The sequence below is a fragment of the Trachurus japonicus genome, unplaced genomic scaffold (genome assembly GCF_045865225.1).
Source record: "Trachurus japonicus isolate A0001 unplaced genomic scaffold, Traja_1.0 AP030737.1".
NCBI classification, from domain to species: domain Eukaryota; kingdom Metazoa; phylum Chordata; class Actinopteri; order Carangiformes; family Carangidae; genus Trachurus; species Trachurus japonicus.
This window is the reverse complement of record NW_028220870.1, coordinates 12,799-25,144: the sequence shown is the minus strand read 5'-3', so window position 1 is coordinate 25,144 and position 12,346 is coordinate 12,799. Positions and strand designations below refer to the sequence as shown.

At 41.5% G+C, this 12,346-nt stretch overlaps 1 long non-coding RNA gene across 1 annotated transcript; it reads right to left on the bottom strand.

Moving 5' to 3' along the window:
• Positions 1 to 5,362: 5,362 nt before the first annotated feature.
• Positions 5,363 to 6,585, bottom strand: LOC146960082 (uncharacterized). The gene is made up of 4 exons (XR_015035524.1): positions 6,490 to 6,585; positions 6,340 to 6,401; positions 6,175 to 6,262; positions 5,363 to 6,084 (listed from the first exon to the last, which is right to left on the bottom strand). It is a non-coding gene; the product is annotated as an uncharacterized LOC146960082 (long non-coding RNA).
• Between the last annotated feature and the right edge of the window lie 5,761 nt (positions 6,586 to 12,346).

Here is a 12,346-nt window from a genome sequence, read left to right as displayed (position 1 = left end):
TGATATTTGAATTGTTGAAATAGCACAAAGTATGAAGAACTAGTTACATGACGAAGAAAGGCAGAAAATGGCCGAACCGAATAACAATAGTGTGAACTAGAAAAAGCATTTCCAAAAATGGAAATGGTGTGAATGCTGAAAGCCATTGCTGAACCATGCTGAATTAGCAGAATAAATTGACAACTGACCTAACCACTTCACCATAGTTAGATTCAATGAGAGAAGAGTAAAAGAAATCCATGTATAAGAGGTCACTGACTTCTGAAGAGAGGTTGAGACTTTGATGAATGTGAGATTTTTCAATGATGCTTAAAAGAAAGAAAGAAAAGAGTATAAATGAGCCATTAGAAGTTGGTCTACAGATGAGAATTTGAATGAAGTCTCTATCAGAAAGTACCACATGAATGAGGCAGGAATCGAACCCATGGCCATGATCAATAAACCTTTACTCTGCCATTTCACCACAGAGAGCACACAACTAAACATGTTGTCATTGATTGTGATGATGTGCTGCAAACTGTGGCGCTTAACGAAGACCTGTAACCAATTGAAGGTGGGGGAGGGGAGCAGAATTCAACATAACATAACAAGAGTGCCCCTCTTGGATTTGAACCAGTGACCTTGAGGTTGGCAAGCAGCCACCTTACCCATTGGACTACAGACAGAGCCGTGGAGAAGGGAGGTTGAGACTTTGATGAATGTGAGATTTTTCAATGATTCTTAAAAAAAAAAAAAGAAATGAGCCACAACAAGTAAGTAGAGGACCTTTTTTGTGACTTGTGACTATTTTTTGATGAAATCAAACAAAGTATAATGCCCATTCCAGCGAATTAAAAAGTTGAGCTCCTGCTACTCTGCTGTGAAATAAATTGCATTGGGCTGAATGGCAGAGAGAGAGGAGGAGGGAGAAGAAGAGGAGGAGGAGGAAGGAAGGAAGGAGAAGAAGAGGAGGGAGAGGAGGAGAAGGGAGGAAGGAAGGAGAAGAAGAGGAGGAAGAGGGAGAGAAAGAAGGCGGAAGGAGGGAGAAGAAGAGGAGGAGGAGGGAGAGGAGGAGAACGAGGGAGGAAGGGGGAGAAGAGGAGGAGGAGGAAGAGGGAGGAAGGAGGGTGAAGAAGAGGAGGAGAACGAGGGAGGGAGAGGAGGAGGGACAAGAAGAGGAGGAGGAGGAGAGAGGAGGGAGAGGGAGAGAAAGAAGGCAGAAGGAGGGAGAAGAAGAGGAGGAGGAAGAGGGAGAGAAAGAAGGCAGAAGGATGGAGAAGAAGAGGAGGGAGAGGAGGAGGGAGGAAGGAGGGAGAAAAAGAGGAGGAGGAGGAAAGTGAACTTAGTGGAGACATGAAATGATGTGGTAATTAGGGCTTGACCTCCAAAAGTCGACTATTCGACGATTCGATTCGGAGGGGTCTGATTCGACTATGAACCTCGTAGTCGAATCTAACCAGGACCATACCATTCTGACTATATGGGGGTGCCCACGGCTGCTGAGCATAAATTGTTACATAGAATGTCTTTTTTCGTTACAAAATCTGCCTACTTTCTGTTAATAAAGAGTTCAAAATGATGTGTGCATTTAAACGGTAGTCTTAGCTTCTTACTACGTATTAATAAATCACCCACTGCAGTTGCACAATCAAATGAGCAGAGGTTTTTTTTTTTTCAAATGAGCGGAGGTGAGCAGTTAGCAGTGGGACCGTCAAAGTCACGGTACTCAGAAGTCACTGCAGAACACTCACGGAGTGGCAAAAAGACGAGAGGCAGAGCCGCCAAAGTTTTAAATCAAGGAAGTCTGACAGTCTAACTTTGTAGCATTTATCATGCATGACCTGACAGAACAGCAAAACATTGTGAGGATACATCTGACTTTGACCGAGTTACATTCAAGAACCTGCTTTCAATCACGGAAAATAAATTAACTCCAGCGGTGATTTTTTTTTTTTTTTTCGATGGATCAGCTGTGTTTACCATTTCAAGTGTCAATAGTTCTGATGGTTAGACAGATGAATTAGTCTCTAACACATCCTAAAGTTTGACATGTCAGAGTTTTTCAGAAAAGGAACTTGTTTTTTTTCCGACTTCCGAGTTGTCATGAACGCACCATCAGTGTCGGGAGTCACAGCTGTGATCTCGTCCCTCTGCAGCCTGTCTGTCTCTCTGCCGGTGCCGCGGTCACACTGTGTGTTACAGGATTGTTTAAGGTAATGTACGGATTGTCGAGTCCTTCTGACCTCCGTTTGTTTTGATACTACATGTTTTACCCGGTTTCTCTGTGTCCACGACCACCGCTATCCTTCATCACGTTGAGGGATGAGGGATGACTCACAGTCCGAGCAAAAGGAGCGTTGTCCAGGGCAACGTAACATAAACGCATACCCTGGCTCACAATGGCTACTAAAAATCATCCAAAGTGTGGAAAATAAATAAAGGTATTTGTTTTACACCTACCATTGTTTTGGGTGTTTTAGCTCTTTTGTTTGAAACGGGAAAAAGTCGCAAATTTGCAGCTATCTAAAAAAAAAAAAAAAGGTTCGACGATCAGTCGACTACGGCAAAATCTGACGAATCAGATTCGACTATGAAAATCCTTAGTCGAAAACAGCCTAGTGGTAATGGTTTAATTCAACCAGTTACTCTTTCTAAAAATATGTTGATGTTCATCTGGCCTCTAAAAAATAGAGGAGGACCAACCTCCTCTGACTCTATGGACCAGCACATAGCCAGAACAATACAAGTACAATAGTTGATCACCACAAAACCCTTCCATGTGCTAATGATCTGATTGAATACACCTGTGTGGCAGCCTGCACCATGGTGACTAACTGCTTACCTTTTACTGGGTGGCACTGTGGGTAGGTTAACTGTGTGTGTGTGTGTGTGTGTGTGTGTGTGTGTGTGTGTGTGTGTGTGTGTGTGTGTGTGTGTGTGACTTGATGGCCACCTGCACAACAGAGCAGGAGCAGAACAGTCAGTTTTGAGCTCGGCGCAGCTCTCCTAATGACAGCCAAAAAACAGAGAACCGTACCTCTTATCAGAATGTGGTAGAGACTATCTGGGCAAGGAGACCTTCCTGAGCATTCTGATGTGCATTAAATGTTTGTAGGACAAATACTTTTCTCAGGGTCGCAAGGTAGAAAAGGGGGGCATTTCTGTTTTTCTAAAAAAATCAGCTCCTACTTTTATATTGAAGTGGATGAGCCACTGGAGCGGGTCTAGCTGCACAATTAGGCTCATAGAGACAATTCTGTAAGTCTGTCTGCTGTTTTGAGCACATCAAATGAGATACGACAAGTGTGGCTACAAACCGGTGAGGAAATCATGTGTCTAGAGTTTAATTTGTGGCCGTGCTGGCAATTTATCCAGAAAAAATCCTGAATGTTTTTTCGATCCCTCTCACTCTAGCGATGATGTCACTCACTCTAAGCCCTGCTCGTTAGACGCAACACACACCCATTATAAAGCTGGATTTTGTCAAAGAACGTGATGATTTTAAAGCGGCCAAATATCAGAAACTGTTGAAGATATCAATAAGCTGAGTCATAGAGGAACACTTAAAAAGTTTGTCTACAGCTCAGAATTTGAATGAAGTCTCTAGCTTAGTATGTGGACACTTTAAAGGCTGAAAGAAGTAAGAAGATTTGAAGAGTTTCAAGACTGTTCCAATGCATTCTCTATGGGGAAAAAAAAATCAGAAATAGTTGAATATTGCAAAAAGTATGAATAGTTGAAAAGAGAAAAGACATAGCACACCTGTCCCGAAAAGGCTGAACATTTTGATATTTGAATTGTTGAAATAGCACAAAGTATGAAGGACTAGTTACATGACGAAGAAAGGCAGAAAATGGCCGAACCGAATAACAATAGTGTGAATGCTTCCAGCATTCACACTAACTAGAAAAAGCATTTCCAAAAATGGAAATGGTGTGAATGCTGAAAGCCATTGCTGAACCATGCTGAATTAGCAGAATAAATTGACAAAGAAATGCGGAATGGCATACAAGAAACATGTCCAAGGAGGGAATTGAACCCACAACCTTCAGTACATCAGCCCACTGACCTAACCACTTCACCATAGTTAGATTGAATGAGAGAAGAGTAAAAGAAATCCTTGAATAAGAGGTCACTGACTTCTGAAGAGAGGTTGAGACTTTGATGAATGTGAGATTTTTCAATGATGCTTAAAAGAAAGAAAGAAAAGAGTATAAATGAGCCATTAGAAGTTTGTCTACAGATGAGAATTTGAATGAAGTCTCTATCAGAAAGTACCACATGAATGAGGCAGGAATCGAACCCATGGCCTCATGATCAATAAACCTTTACTCTGCCATTTCACCACAGAGAGCACACACCTAAACATGTTGTCATTGATTGTGATGATGTGCTGCAAACTGTGGCGCTTAACGAAGACCTGTAACCAATTGAAGGTGGGGGAGGGGAGCAGAATTCAACATAACATAACAAGAGTGCCACTCTTGGATTTGAACCAGTGATCTTGAGGTTGGCAAGCAGCCACCTTACCCATTGGACTACAGACAGAGCTGTGGAGAAGGGAGGTTGAGACTTTGATGAATGTGAGATTTTTCAATGATACTTAAAAAAAAAAAAGAAATGAGCCACAACAAGTAAGTAGAGGACCTTTTTTGTGACTTGTGACTATTTTTTGATGAAATCAAACAAAGTATAATGCCCATTCCAGCGAATTAAAAAGTTGAGCTCCTGCTACTCTGCTGTGAAATAAATTGCATTGGGCTGAATGGCAGAGAGAGAGGAGGAGGGAGAAGAAGAGGGGGAGGAGGGAGAAGAGGAGGAGGGAGGAAGGAAGGAGAAGAAGAGGAGGGAGAGGAGGAGGAGGGAGGAAGGAAGGAGAAGAAGAGGAGGGAGAGGAGGAGGAGGGAGGAAGGAAGGAGAAGAAGAGGAGGAAGAGGGAGAGAAAGAAGGCGGAAGGAGGGAGAAGAAGAGGAGGAGGAGGGAGAGGAGGAGAACGAGGGAGGAAGGAGGGAGAAGAAGAGGAGAAGGGAGAGGAGGAGGGAGAGGAGGAGGGAGAAGAAGAGGAGGGAGAGGGAGAGAAAGAAGGCGGAAGGAGGGAGAAGAAGAGGAGAAGGAGGAAGAGGAGGAGGAAGAGGGAGAGAAAGAAGGCAGAAGGATGGAGAAGAAGAGGAGGGAGAGGAGGAGGGAGGAAGGAGGGAGAAAAAGAGGAGGAGGAGGAAAGTGAACTTGGTGGAGACATGAAATGATGTGGTAATGGTTTAATTCAACCAGTTACTCTTTCTAAAAAATATGTTGATGTTCATCTGGCCTCTAAAAAATAGAGGAGGACCAACCTCCTCTGACTCTATGGACCAGCACATAGCCAGAACAATACAAGTGTGACCAACCCCACTGTGAGGGTCTCTATATAAACCCACAAACAAATTTATCCCCAGGTACAAGGAGAGCCAGAGACGTGCATTCAAATCCAAATTCTATTTATTGTGCAAACTGAAGCAACTGATGATGATTGACCTGATAATGGAAGGAGGGAAGAACAACGATTAGCTTGAAAAATTATCTTTAATGTTACAAAGTTAATAAATATTTAAAAGCTACAAATAGCTGAGTTATTTTGATTAATTTGTTACAACAAATAAAATCAAGCAGGGGTATACTGCAAATATACACTACCTGCTAATAAAAAGATGTCAGACAGGGTACTCACCACGGGGAGATACTATCGCAAGACCCAGTAGCAACCACCACGTGCACACCGTGATCACAGCAAATCACTGCAACGGACACTGCAACAATTTAAGTAAATCTAAACTACTTTTGGGTGCCAACCACTCTTCAAACCAATCACACTGCATGCAAAGAAGGGTGCATATACCACGGATACTCCCCGCAGATCCTCCCTCTGCCTGACAAACAAACAAAAGAAAATACAAAGTTAATGCTCGGTTGGTTCACAATTATAAATTGATACAGTCAGGGACAGTAAAGGACAGTAGACAGGTTAAGATGAGCTGTTTGCAGTCATAGCAATGGGAAACTCTCAGCAAACTTCAACCAAGCCGCATGGCACATCGGCCCAGGCAAAGCAGCAGTCTGGCACTAAATCTGAAACAAAGCAAAACAGCCATTAAATTGACTGACAAATATACCTCAGAGGGGATAACCCTCCTACATTACCATGTCAGTTGAGGTTACCTTTTCAGTCTGGGGCCCTGTCAGACACTGGTACTGGTGGAGCTGACTGGCTCTATACTGTGACTCGGGGAAAAGGCTGACTCATGTCCTAAAGAATTAAATGGATACATCACTAATAATTTCTGTATTCTGATGAAATTAAACACTGGGTAATCAGCAGCCTACCTTCCCAGCATGGGTCTACAGCACATTCAACTGGATCAAGAGGACACGGCTGCACCACGATTCTGTGTGGGGATACTAGTCAAAATTCCCCAGAACACAAAATAAAATGTGCAATCAAATAATCTTTTCTATCTGCGCAGTTCTCTTTACCTGCACAGACAAGACAGTCCCACCACACATCTACCAGGCCTCAGACAAAGAGGCACTAATGGCTCACACCTGTCCTTATGAGAGGGGAGCTTTCTCTACAGCCCTGCCTACAAGGGGCAGTGCTCCTAATGCCAGCCCTCACCCTCATGAACAGTAGGAGTGTGTGTAGGTGTGGTCTGTCTCTAAGGTGCCTTCCCTCACACAAGTACAATTGTTGATCACCACAAAACCCCTCCATGTGCTAATGATCTGATTGAATACACCTGTGTGGCAGCCTGCACCATGGTGACTAACTGCTTACCTTTTACTGGGTAGCACTGTGTGTGTGTGTGTGTGTGTGTGTGTGTGTGTGTGTGTGTGTGTGTGTGTGTGTGTGTGTGTGTGTGTGTGTGTGTGTGTGTGTGTGTGTGTGTGTGTGTGTGTGTGTGTGTGTGTGTGTGAGTGAGATATGTGTGTATGGTCAGTGTGTGTCCATTTGTGTGTGTGTGTGTGTTGGATATGTGTGTATGGTCAGTGTGTGTCCATTTGTGTGTGTGTGTGTGTGTGTGTGTTGGATATGTGTGTATGGTCAGTGTGTGTCCATTTGTGTGTGTGTGTTGGATATGTGTGTATGGTCAGTGTGTGTCCATTTGTGTGTGTGTGTTGGATATGTGTGTATGGTCAGTGTGTGTCCATTTGTGTGTGTGTGTTGGCTATGTGTGTATGGTCAGTGTGTGTCCATTTGTGTGTGTGTGTGTGTTGGATATGTGTGTATGGTCAGTGTTTGTCCATGTGTGTGTGTGTGTGTGTGTGTGTGTGTGTGTGTGTGTGTGTGTGTGTGTGTTGGATATGTGTGTATGGTCAGTGTGTGTCCATTTGTGTGTGTGTGTGTGTGTGTGTGTGTGTGTGTGTGTTGGCTATGTGTGTATGGTCAGTGTGTGTCCATTTGTGTGTGTGTGTGTGTGTGTTGGATATGTGTGTATGGTCAGTGTGTGTCCATGTGTGTGTGTGTGTGTGTGTGTGTGTGTGTGTGTGTGTGTGTTGGATATGTATGTATGGTCAGTGTGTGTCCATGTGTGTGTGTGTGTGTGTGTGTGTGTGTGTGTGTGTGTTGGATATGTGTGTATGGTCAGTGTGTGTCCATTTGTGTGTGTGTGTTGGATATGTGTATATGGTCAGTGTGTGTCCATTTGTGTGTGTGTGTGTGTGTGTGTTGGATATGTGTGTATGGTCAGTGTGTGTCCATGTGTATGCACTGTTGTTCCTATCTAAGAGGGGACATCGGCGTCGTTACACATTCACCAACAGGGGACCGAGCAGCCAACAGGGGACTTTTTTTAGGTCCCCTGTTGGACATGCTTTAAATCAACTTAAAATCATGTGAAAAACCTTCTGGTTAATTTTTTTAACTTTAGCCAAGAGGGGACCTGAGTGTGTGTGTGTGTGTAAAATACCATATTCAGCACTGCCCCGGCAGGCTGGAGCAGGGGTTTTAACGACTCATTCACACACGTCGTTTCTTACACTCCTCCATAGTGTGAACGACTTGCAGCCCCGGCAGCCTTTCAGACTGTAGAGAGGCTATCAAACAGGCTCCTTAGTGAACAAACCAGTACCTTGAAACATAATTTGTTATTCTTTGTAACAAAATATAAAGGTTCCGTTTTCATGGATGTCTTAAGTTTAAACTCAACACTGTATTAGGTATAATAGAAATTTTAAAATATTGAAAAAATTGATCACCCATAACAAAATTTTAAATAAAATGGTCATTTAGATAATTTCTGTTGAATTCTGATTAAACATTAAAAATAATTGACCTTGCTATTGTTGCTTGTCCAGTTTTTTTAAGCACAGGGTTTCAATTTTACAATATACATGTGTTCTCAATCTGTATAGGAATTATTAGTTGACTTACATTGCAGAAAAAGGTCCACACTTGGTTTATATGGAATGACAGGGGTCCACTGTTGGTTGATGCATAATGACACACGATCCCACTTAGTTAGCATGGAGTGACATACACACTCCATCATGTATGAATAAGAAAGAAATAAGCAAAAGTGATGTGAAGAAGTGAACATTTCTAATAAAGTAGCACCAATAATGTTGTAATTAATTTTTAAATGTAGGGTGTACTACTGCAACACACATTTCTACAGTCTATTCATTTTTTAATAGAGGGTTTTAGGATTTAGGGTAATCTTAATGTACTTGCATCATAAATCTGTATTCATAAGGATGTATTTTATTTACTGTTTTATATTACAGAAAACTCAATGGCAACCTATGATGATATATTATGTAGAAGTAAACCATCAAAGAGTAACTGATATTAAAGTATTGGCAAGGCAATTTGTTATCTTTGGGTAAAATACAGAGGGTTTGGGAGATCATCAGTTTGTCAGAGATACAAGGGATAATTCATTGAGAGGATTAATCTCACAAAGTCCCTATGTTAAATTATTGCCAGACACATTTCTACAGTCTATTAATTTTTCACTGTACTGGTGTTTTATACTACTTAACTGCATTGTTGTCATGGGAAAATATGTAACTACTCACAGTTTGACATGGCCTGATGGCTCAGAGCCACAAAAAGTTACTTTTTGGCCATGTACATCTCATATAGATGAAGCCCTGTTGGGGCCACCTATGGTCAGACTTTTACTTTTTAAATGCATGTGATTTCAATTAATTTTAATGTATTTGCGTCATAAATCTGTATAGGAATTATTCGTTGATTTACGTTTTAGAAAAAGGTCCACACTTGGTTTATATGGAATGACAGGGGTCCACTGTTGGTTGGTGCATAATGATACAAGTGCCCACTTAGTTAGCATGGAGTGAAATACACACTCCATCATGTATGAATAAGAAAGAAATAAGCAAAAGTGATGTGAAGAAGTGAACATTTCTAATAAAGTAGCACCAATAATGTTGTAATTAATTTTACAGTCTATTAATTTTCCCCTACAAGAGTTTTATACTCCTTGACTGCATTGTTATAGGAAAAATATTTGAATTAAAACTCAGGGTTTTAGGTCATTTTAATGTACTTGCATCATGAATCTGTATTTATGAGGATGTATTTTATTTACTGTTTTACATTACAGAAAAAGGTCCACACTTGGTTTATATGGAATGACAGGGGTCCACTGTTGGTTGGTACGGAGCGACATACACATTCCAGCATGGGTGGATAAGCAGAAATGAGAGAAATTGCTAAGTTTTAAGATACATTTCAAATCTAAATTTAATACAAACATTTGTAACTATTAATACACATAACACACACACACACACACAAACACATGCAAACACACGTATTTCAACTTAAGTAGCACTGGTAAAGTTGTAATTGTAGTTTTGTTTTTAAACATGGGGTTAGGGTTAGTTACTGTGAAAACTCAATGGCAACCTATCATGATACTTAAGGGAATATTTCAGTTATGACATTTATGGATCAACAATAAAACATGTATGGGAAAATGAAAGAGGAGCTGGGGGGTCATCAGTTTGTCTGAGATACAAGGGATAATTCTTATAGAGGATGGATTAACCTCAAAAGCTCAAAACTTCAATCAAAACTTAATACAAACATTTATAATGAAGTAGCAATGGTAATGTTGTGTTTTTTTTATGTGGGGTGTACAGTGAAAACTCAATGGCAACCTACGATGATTATTGTACAAGTAAACCATCAAAGAGGTACTGATATATGACAATTTGATATGGGAAAATACAGAGGGAATGGGGGATCATCAGTTTGTCAATCAGTACGTTTACATGACACTTGAAAAAACCGAATTATTGCCTTAATCCGACTATAACTGGACAACTGAAGTGCAGGTAAACACCTTAGTCCGACTGAAATCGGAGTTGAGAACTCCGATTAAGACACCCAGATAATGCGATTGGAATTCGATTTTCTCCATCATGTATACGCCTTAGTCGGAGTATAACTGGACAATGCATGTGCGCATGCTTCACAACAGTAGAGACGGCACCAAGTGGAGCAGAGAAGCCGCCTGAACCCCGCAAAGTAAAGGAAAAAACCCACCCTCAGCGCCGATTCAATGCATTTCACACATACACAGCGCAACCAGCCAGATTGTTTTATTAGAGAGAGAGAGAGAGAGAGAGAGAGAGAGGAAAAAGGAAGCCCGTATCCTATTCTCAGCGCGCATCCAGCCCAGACTGACGCGTCTGGTCGGGAACTGCAGTTGAGAATTTATTATTAAGCTTACTAAGTTGTTTATATTCAGTTTTTTTTACGAGGTGACAGAGAAGTCAACAGGACAGGCGGCGTATTAACCTGCTGAAACAACGGGTGACGGCGCATGAGGGGGCGATGGACCCATCAGTTATTCGATTTTCTCAGTTGCATGTATATTGAGACAAGGGCAGAAGTCCGACTTGATGCCAAAATCGAATTTTGAGCATAGCTCGATTAAGCTCTGCATGTAAACGTACTGAGAGATACAAGGGATAATTCATTGAGAGGATCCCTATGTTAAACTATTGCCACACACATTCACACAGTCAAAATGTTTTTAAACTGCCACGACCTCGAGAAAGCCATCCATGCGTTGCAGTAATCAGTTCTAGATTGGACTATTGCAATGCACTTTATGTTGGCGTCTCCCAGTCTTCGCTCAGTCGCCTCCAACTTGTCCAAAACGCTGCTGCCCGTCTTTTAACTAACACTAATAGACGTGAGCACATTACTCCTGTTCTTAACTCCCTTCACTGGCTCCCTGTCCCTTACAGAATTGATTTTAAACTTTTAATGTTTGTTTTTAAAGCATTTAACGGCCTGGCCCCACTGTATTTATCTGAGCTACTTTATTAGAAATGTTTGTGTTAAGTTTTGATGAAAAATTTCTCTTAAGGATGATCACTTTTGCTTATTTCTTTCTTATTCATACATGATGGAGTGTGCATTTCACTCCACTTACTTACATTCAAAACAGACTGACTGAAACATGGGTTCATGCAATATAGAGTCACAGAGCATTTTTATGAGCTACCATTCTCTGCCAGAAATGTTGTCTGGGAACAACATCTTACTTAACATGGCACAAGAAATTAGGATTCATCAGATTATCAGAGATACAAGGGATAAGGCATTGTGTGGATGGAATAACCCCAAATAGCTCAATGTTGAACTGCTGCAACACAAATAAAAAAAGTTGACAGTGGTGTGGTCCGTGTCTGAGGAATATAGTTCTTGCTGTGTCCTAATTGTCCTTTACAAGGCTTTGTAAGGCTTTGCATGTGTTTTTATATTTATGCGTTCCTTTGTTTCCCTTGATTTTCTAAATACATTTTAATGAGTAGTTTAACAGGGGGGTTTTTGGGGTTATTCCGTCCACACACTGACATATTCCCTGTATCCATGACAATCTGATGAATCCTAATTTCTTATTCCATGTTAATTGTTGTTCTCAGACAGCATTACTACTAGCAGACAATGGTAGCTCATATAAAGGCCCTGTCACAGAATATTATAACAGGTAATTTCACACCTTCACAAAACTCATCAAAGAACTGACAATTCTTTAGACAAAATGGAATATTGCTGGTACACCCACTCTTTACAGTTGCCACAGAAGTTGAGTCACCAAAGGCCATAGGTGCGTAGGTAGCACATGGCCAAACTAAGACCTGGGAATACCTGTGTCTCAGTTGGTCTGATTTGGATAAAGATATTGGCTGAAAGAAGGTAGAAACTCTGAAGCCCAACCTGAAAATACCTAACGACCATCGTCAGCTACGACAAACCATCCCCCACACTGCCCACACTCAAGGGCTGACACAGGTCATCTGGCACTCACTCCGCTCTCACTCCATTCACTCACTTCTCAGATCCCAG